The 8421-nt window shown below is 35.1% G+C and overlaps 1 long non-coding RNA gene across 1 annotated transcript; it reads right to left on the reverse strand.

Moving 5' to 3' along the window:
* Positions 1-5465: 5465 nt before the first annotated feature.
* Positions 5466-8214, reverse strand: LOC143559396 (uncharacterized). The gene is made up of 2 exons (XR_013139934.1): positions 8051-8214; positions 5466-7995 (listed from the first exon to the last, which is right to left on the reverse strand). It is a non-coding gene; the product is annotated as an uncharacterized LOC143559396 (long non-coding RNA).
* Between the last annotated feature and the right edge of the window lie 207 nt (positions 8215-8421).

The raw sequence follows: 8421 nt of genomic DNA on the forward strand, positions 1-8421 counted from the left end.
TCAAGAAATCTTGAAACATCGTTCAAAGATAACCGAGCTTGAGAACGAGGTTCTTGAGTTAAAGAACAAATTGGGTAAATTTCGAAACTCTTCGTTCTTGTTGAATGAAATCATTGAAGTATCTGGAAAACAAAAAGATTCAAAGAAAGGTATAGGTTTTGTTGAAATTCCTCCACCGTTTCACAATGATTATAAAATTAATCTTTTTGCTAAAAAGGAAGAAGATGTAATTATGAAAGAACCTGTGATTTCAGAAAAACCTAAACTTAGTAAATCTGAATCTGTTAAAACCCAATTTGCTCCTAAAAAATCTCATGTTCAGAGCAACAAAGTTTATGTTGAAAATGTTGACAAAGTTATCATTGAGGATGGGTTCGAACCTGAAATTATACACAAGAACAAGAACATTCCGAGTTCTAATCACATACTTTGTGAACCTCATGAATTTGAGGAGGCTGTGTATGGTTCGCACACAACTAAGGTGAAACAAGATGCGCATGTTAATGTCAAACCAGTGAAGGCTAAGAAACCAGAAAAACCCAAAATTTCTGATGAGGATTTGTTGCGTTTCATAAATCCTAATGTATCTAAGCCATCATCTGCTCATGTGTTTAAGTTAAAGTGGATGGACAATGTTCACTGAGAAAGACATTCCAATAAGTATCATTAAACCTGAACTGATTGAGAGTGTGTTTCATAATGAAACTTCCAAGATTCATGAACTTGAACGTTTGTATGCTCAAGCGAAAACATCAGCTCCATCTGATCCATTGACTAAAGCAAAGCAAGTTTTAAAACAAGCTAAGAAAGTTCAATTTGTGAAGTCAACTGGGACAGATACGTTGAAAAGTTTTTCAAACTGTTCTAATTTAGACTTCTACTTGAAAAAGAAATCTGAGTTATCTGATGATTTTGCTAAGAGCATGACCAAAAATATGAATCATCATCCATCATCTGTGTCACATGTTCCGACAAACTCTCAACATCATCATGTTGACATGCGAAGTTCTTTTCTTTGCGGTCAACAAGTTCATGTAGTAAGAAATTGTGGCCAGAAGAACTATCAGAATCTTCATCCTTTTATCAAGGACCATTCCAAACAGGTTCCTTTGGTAAAGGAGATTCTGAAACGACCTGTGTCGTATGCTGATGATACTCATAATATGTTTTATAATGTGCATCCTCGAAAAGTTGTTCGTGTGAATGAAACTCATGGTTCCGTTAAACCTAAGTTTATTCCAACCAAACCAATTTGCAAGAATGTTAATTCAAATGTAGTTCAAGCTGCATATCTAAGACGGAAGTCTAAGAAACCTGTAACTTATTCTCAAGTTGCTAAACAACAATTGAATACAACTAAGGTTAATTCTTCTCAAGAAAACCAAAAGGTGCCCAAGACTGAGGCCTGGGCTGCCTTTTTGAACTAATCATTTTCGTTTGTGTGTAGGGTACATCCAAGACAATTTATGGTGAAAACTGGATTATGGATAGTGGATGCTCTCGTCATATTACTGGAAATCTCAGCCTCTTAACAAATGTGAGAAATATTCAAGGGGGTTATGTGGCGTTTGCTGGGAATTCTAGGGGTATGATTACACAAGAAGGTGATGTTTCGAATGGGCATATTACTTTTGAGAAGGTTAATTATTGCGATAAAGTAGACCATAATTTATTGAGTGTGTTGCAAATCTGTGATAAACAATGCTCTACAGTATATACAGATAAAGAGTGTCTGATTTTGAAACCGGGTTATGTGATTCCCGAGGACATGGTTGTCATGCGATCACCTCGATCAAATGATATTTATGTCTTGAATATGAATTCTAAAGTATCTACATCGATCGAAACGTGTTTTGTCTCAAAAGCAACCGAGAAAGACTCAGTGCTTTGTCATCGAAGAATGGGTCACATACATGTTCGAAAGATGAACTACCTGATGACAAATGACCTGGTAGAGGTTGTGTCGTTAAAGAATTTTAAATTATCCGAACACTGTGTTGCTTGCAAGAAGGGCAAGCAGAAGAAGAAACTGCACCCATCTAAGTTATTAAATTTCATTGATACTCCGCTTGAACGACTTCATATGGATTTATTTCGTCCAGTGAATAGTGCGAGTATTTCTGGAGACTGGTATTGTCTAGTAGTTACAGATGATTATTCACGATATTCATGGGTCTTGTTTATGAGCTCAAAAGATCAAACACCGGGTCTCGTTCAAAACTTAATCACTAAGATCGAATCACTATACAAACAAAAAGTGATGAGAATTCTAAGTGACAATGGTACTGAATTTAAAAATACTGTATTGGATTTCTTTTGTGTACAAAAAGGAATTCATCGAGAATACAGTGCCCCGTATGTACCACAATAGAACGGTGTAGCTGAAAGAAAGAATAGAACGTTGATTGAAGCTGCTAGAACGATGCTTGCTGATTCAAAGCTTCCTGTCCAGTTTTGGAATGAGGCGGTGAATACTGCTTGTTATACACTCAATCGAGTTCTAACGGTTAAGAGACTCAAGAAGACAAGTATGAGTTGTTGAATAATCGTAAACCTAATTTAAAGTACTTGGAACCTTTTGGGTGTCCGTGTACTATGTTGAAAAGGATGTGGGAAAGCTTGATGAAAAAGCCATTGAAGGATATGTCTTGGGGTATGCTTCTCCTAAGAAACGAGTGTTTAATTTCACATCTGGTTGTGTTGAAGAATGGTACCATGTGGACTATCAAAAGTACACTACGCCTCCACAAGGAAGAGGTCCCGACTGGATGTTTGACTATGTTGGGACTTATATTTTAGACCGACGCATCGAATTTACATGTGGGTGTAAAATATATTATTTGGTCTCAACCAAGGGTGGATGGCTTGAAGATCAAGTCATGCTAGACTAGTATAAATAGATGTTTTTATTCATTTGTCTAGTATGAGTGACTGTATTGTGTATGTGTGAGATTTAGGGTTTTATCCCTTTAAGAGAGTCTCTGCCTCCAGGATGAGCTCTCCTGGTGGCGGCTGATATTTCTTAATCGATTGTATGTATGAATGTATGTATGTATGTATGAGTGGTTCTTCTTTATGAGAATCATTCAGCTAATATTATCATACTACCATTTCTATCTTTTGTGTTTTGATTACAATTGTTCATCCTACTTTATTGTTGATTGTTAATCAAATCAGGCTCTCTCCAATACACCTCATCCGTCCAGAAGTCTTTCAAGAGTGAATACGAGTTAGATTCGATCCAAACCCGGGTCCGAGCTCCACCGTTAATACCGATTATTCACGCTTCCGCACCGGAGCTCGGATCTCACAATTGGTATCAGAGCATGGGTTACCGAATCGTTCAGACTAACCGCTGAACAGATTCAGTTCGCTCTTGAATCCACTATGGACGTTAAACGATGAAGTTCATCGAAATTATTTTTTGGGGTTTTGAAATTATTTGGTAATTCAGAGAAAAGTATATGGATTGATGTTTGGGTTGATGACTCGTTTGGAGATCCAACATCAATTTCATGTTTATTTGATCAGAACGGTCCAGATATGATGTAACAGTGTTATTTGGCTCGTTTTGGGGCAACACTGTTCATTTGATGATTTCCAGATCTGAAAAGGTTGATTATTATATGAGGATAGGTTTCTTTGATTTCGAGATAGCGTGGATATTGCTACAATGATTAATTTCAGATTATGATACATGTTTCCAGATCTGAAAATTAGGGTTTATGTGTGCTCGTTGTTGTTTATGCTATTTGTGCTGCTCGAATTGTACATGATTTGGAAGACAAACATTGCCACTGGTACAAACTGGTATGTAGAATGTACAAGTCAGAAATGAAAATGTACTAAGGCAATATCATTATGGTTTGTTGCAGCAGATGCAAAGTGAATATTCAAGCAGGTTCTGCAAGGGCAAATCAGTAACTGATGATGCAGAAATGAAGCTTTGGTGTCTCGAGCATACTATGATCATATAAAACTGAACTCCAGTATGGAAAATGACTAAGTGTTACTTCGAGCACAAGAGGTGTTTTGCCCAAGCACATCTTTGTTTGGCTCAAGCACGGGTTACTTCGAGCACATCTTATATCGAGCACATCAAATTCGAGCACACTTTGTGAAACCCAGAGCATATCCTTTGTCTTCTCAAGAAAACTATCTTCTTTAAGTCTCGAGCACACTTTGTTATTTATTCGAGCAGACTCTTTTTCGAGCATACTTTGTTTTGTCTTGAACAATTATGCTTGTGAAGAGAAAACTCAAGTTTGTGTTGAGCACACCCTTGCTCCCGAGCATACTTTTTCTTCCGAGCATGTTTGGTGGAAATGAAAAAGCACTAAGTAATCCGAGCACACTTTTGCTTCCGAGCACTAAGTAATCCGAGCACAATTTTGCTTCCGGGCACACTTTGTGCTAGTGGAAAAATTGAAAAATCACAAGTGTTTTGCTTTTCGGGTACAATTTGTGCTAGGAAAGAGCTTCCGGGTACACTTTGTGCTAGTTGAAAATTTGAAAAATCACACGTGTTTTGCTTTCCGGGTACAATTTGTGATATGAAAGTGCTTTTGAGCACACTTTGTGTTAGGAAAGTGCTCCCAAGCACACTCTGTGCTAGGAAACTGCTCCCAAGCACACTTTGTGCTAGGAAAGTGATCCCAAGCACACTGTGTGCTAGGAAACAGAGTTTGTGAAACATTTCAAAGTTTTGAAGAAACTTTTGAGATTTTTGGTACCGTTGACCGTTTGACCAAGCTGTTCTCTGTGGAAGATATATACCAGGGGTATTTTGGTAATTTTTCTCCAATCATCAACAAGCTTATGGAATTCAAACCTCATCCAATTTCACGACTTCATCAAAAGCTTTACAAGAACAAGTGTTGACCAAACTTAAGGATTTAAACACTTTTAGTGTCAACCAACTTTTGAATATGTTATCTGAGATTTTCACAATCTTGATGAGGATGATCAAGATTGTTTCACCCACACTTGATTTGAAGACACATTTATTAAAGATAATTGCAACGAAATTGGGGGAGTAAAAATCTTTGAATTCACTACAAGAAAATGAAGTTATTGCAACACCAGTAAAAAGTTGCACTAAGCCTTAAAAAAGTTGCATTAGGCCTAATGCAACCTTTTATCAAGGGCTGCGTTAGGTGAAGTTGCATTAGACCTAATGCAACCTTTTTGTTAGATAATGCAACCTTTTTTGAAAGAGTTTCATTTACTATTAAATTCCAACCTTTTTAAGATGCAACCTTTTTTACATTCTAAAGCAACTATTTTACATTTAATTGCAACTTTTCTAACACACAATGCAAACTTTTTTACACTCAAATGCAACTTTCTTTACAATCAATTGCAACCATTTTTTAGAAAATGCAACTTTTTTCATAACAAATTTAATAATATTTTTACAATTTCATATACTTAACAATACAACCTTGTTTACACTAAAATGCAACTTTGTAGCATATACATCCAACTTCAAACTAACAATGTATTCAACTAAAAGTTGTCGATTACAGCTATAAAAAGCAATGAACACCTTTTACTCTTAGTCTCGAATAGGTAGTTCTTCCATAGGCTTGTGTCTCATCATAGCATCATTTTTTTCTCGTTGGTTGTCAACATCTTCACAAATAACTTCTAACTTAGTCGTCCTTTTTTCATGGTCCCTAATCTCTTTGCATTTCAATCTTTTGTTCTTGATGAAAACATGTTAAAGCATAAATGACGATTTAGAAGCTTGATGCTTTCTCAAGTTCTGACCGGTTCAAACAAGCGAAAATGATGTCCACAAAAGACTGCCAAAACAAGAAAAACTCTAATAAGGCAATGGACTACATTTTAAAATAGTAAAGTAAATAATGGAATACATTTTAAGTTACTGCCACAAGTTTAGAATGACGGAGTCAGCAACTCCATACGTAACACTTTTCTTTCCCATGCCAACCACCCCATGAAGAATCAGTTTATCTTTCAAAATGGCTTGCAGCTCCCTTCAAATATACACAAAACTAATAATAGCATTACTACTTACACTACAAAAAATTGGGTAATGGTGTAACAATCACATGTCAATGCATGGTTACCTAATTCAACGCATGAGTACCTCATTTCAGAAATTGGTGGTAGTCCATATTCTCCACTCTTTGCAGTTAACTTTAGAAAGAAGTCAACATTAGAGCTTTAGGTGTCAGTTTGCTTCCTTTAGAACTTGAAAACATCAAGTATATATTAATATTACTAGTGTGTCTTCATAATGAACTTCGTAGTCTAGAATAAATTTGTGATGTATTGTTGTGGTTGAATAATTATTGCCCATGAACATTTAACTTCTATAATTTTGTTGTCTTCTAATTTTCAGAATTTCAAAGCGAACATTTAAATTGTAAAAAAATAAAAAACATATTACAAGATACAAGAGGTTATTTGCATCAATATAGCTACAGTCATATAAAATATATCAATTGTGACTTGCCAACAAAAGATATGTAAAAGAAATATAGATTATAAAAACTAGATAGATAACTAATACCTCATTGCGACAGTCATTGTCATTCAGTTCTTTCTCTAGATTGTCTTTTGATAAAAACAAGCTCTTCAGCCACGTCTCATTTCATGTCCTCCAAAAAAATAATCCCAACTTTAAGTTGTCTTGTTTAAAAGCTCATACTATTAGAAAAAAAAAATAAACAAAAAAACATACCTCCGCGCATAAAAGTTAAAAGGATAGCTATTAAATTGTATATTATGATTTTCATGTTTAATCTACTTACAATAATTAAAAAACAATATTACAGCTTATTAAAAAAAATAAAGCTATATCTGGTATAGCAAACTTACTCTGTAAAATATAAAATTATAAGTTGAAGATGAAACTCACTCTGTAAAATAATCTTTGTGCTCAACTACCCAAATTAACTGTATGACATTGTATCTGGCTTCCCTAATATACTGGAGAACCTGAAAAGCTGAAACTATAATGTAGTTGGATGGATCCCAAAAAGAGGCAAAAAAAATTATGATTGATATTACAAAATAAAACAGCATATATGAAAGATAATTATTATGTTTGCATGGTAAATTAGATCCAAGCAATGTATAACTTACGTATGCCTCATTACCTCAACCTATGTAAATCCTTGCAATTCAAATGATAAGATCTAAGCGTTTGTATAGAATATCTTCATGAAGCACTAAAGGCTACAAATTCAAATCCAAACAAATTATATAACTTCACAAATTTAGACCAAATAATCATAAAAATAAAGCATTAAAAATTCCCTGCACATGCATTTGCAGGTTGTAATCACCACAAAGAATTCAATTTTTTTTATTCTAAAATCAGTTTCTCATAACTCTACTTCAAAACATATAAAAATTATCTCTGTGACTTTATAAAAGGCAATGCACATACATATACACGCTTTTCTTCATCTAAGCACTCAATAGTGCTTATCTACTTTAAAAAATGACCAACATGCTTAACAAATACAAACACAAATAAATAATGACTAACATGTGAAACAGAGGGCAAGTATGATGTAATTTCATGACATTAAACCTCAAGTAACAACATATCTAACAAAGTAGACTTTCGTTGTGCATAATCACATTAAAGATGAAGACAACAAATAATTACAAAAATATAATTCTTTAGGGTAAAAGTTGAAAATTATGTTGACCAGCCACTTAAACCTCCATGAAAATTAACTTCATAAAACCCTAGAATTTGAAAACTGAAGGGGCCATGAACAAAACTGAGACGTAAAATAAATATATCTGAATACCTTACGCAACCTATCACCTCAGTCACCGGAATACGACATCTGTCATAGCCGGTGAGGTCGTAGGAGGAAGTTACTCATGTGCCGAAATGGTAATCACACCCACTACTGATTAGGGATCGTACCGCCGTTGACAGAGTAACAGCTGCGGCTTGCCTTCTTTCGCTTTCCGGAAATCTGTTACGGCGACATCCAGCAAACCCTAGGTCAACGTAGAAGTTTCCATAAATCGGATAATTGAGAGTTTTGGGACTTACCTAAAGCCGCCAATAGGCGGATTCATGAAGCAACTGATTCGAAACCAAAAGTCCCCTTTGTCGTGGTCATCGATTGTTATCAAAATCTGTGTGAATGGAGTCGGGATTAAGAACGACAGTGAGGAATCAGAGATGATGACAGTAAATAATGTTGAACATGGGTGTTGGGGTTTGCCTGCAGAGAGAGATAAAAGAGAAGAGTAACTAACTTAATAGAAAAATATTTAAACTATTGAAAGTATGCACACGTTTCAGCAGATAACGGGCTCCTCTTATCAATAGTGTCCGATTGTGAGATAACCGTAACTTCTGATTTAGTATATATATATAATATATAATATATATAATTATGCAACCTTTCAATAAGACAA

Source organism: Bidens hawaiensis, unplaced genomic scaffold, assembly GCF_021521415.1.
Source record: "Bidens hawaiensis isolate Kalapana, Puna unplaced genomic scaffold, B.hawaiensis_p1.1 tig00001088_1, whole genome shotgun sequence".
In the NCBI taxonomy this organism is placed as follows: Eukaryota; Viridiplantae; Streptophyta; class Magnoliopsida; order Asterales; family Asteraceae; genus Bidens; species Bidens hawaiensis.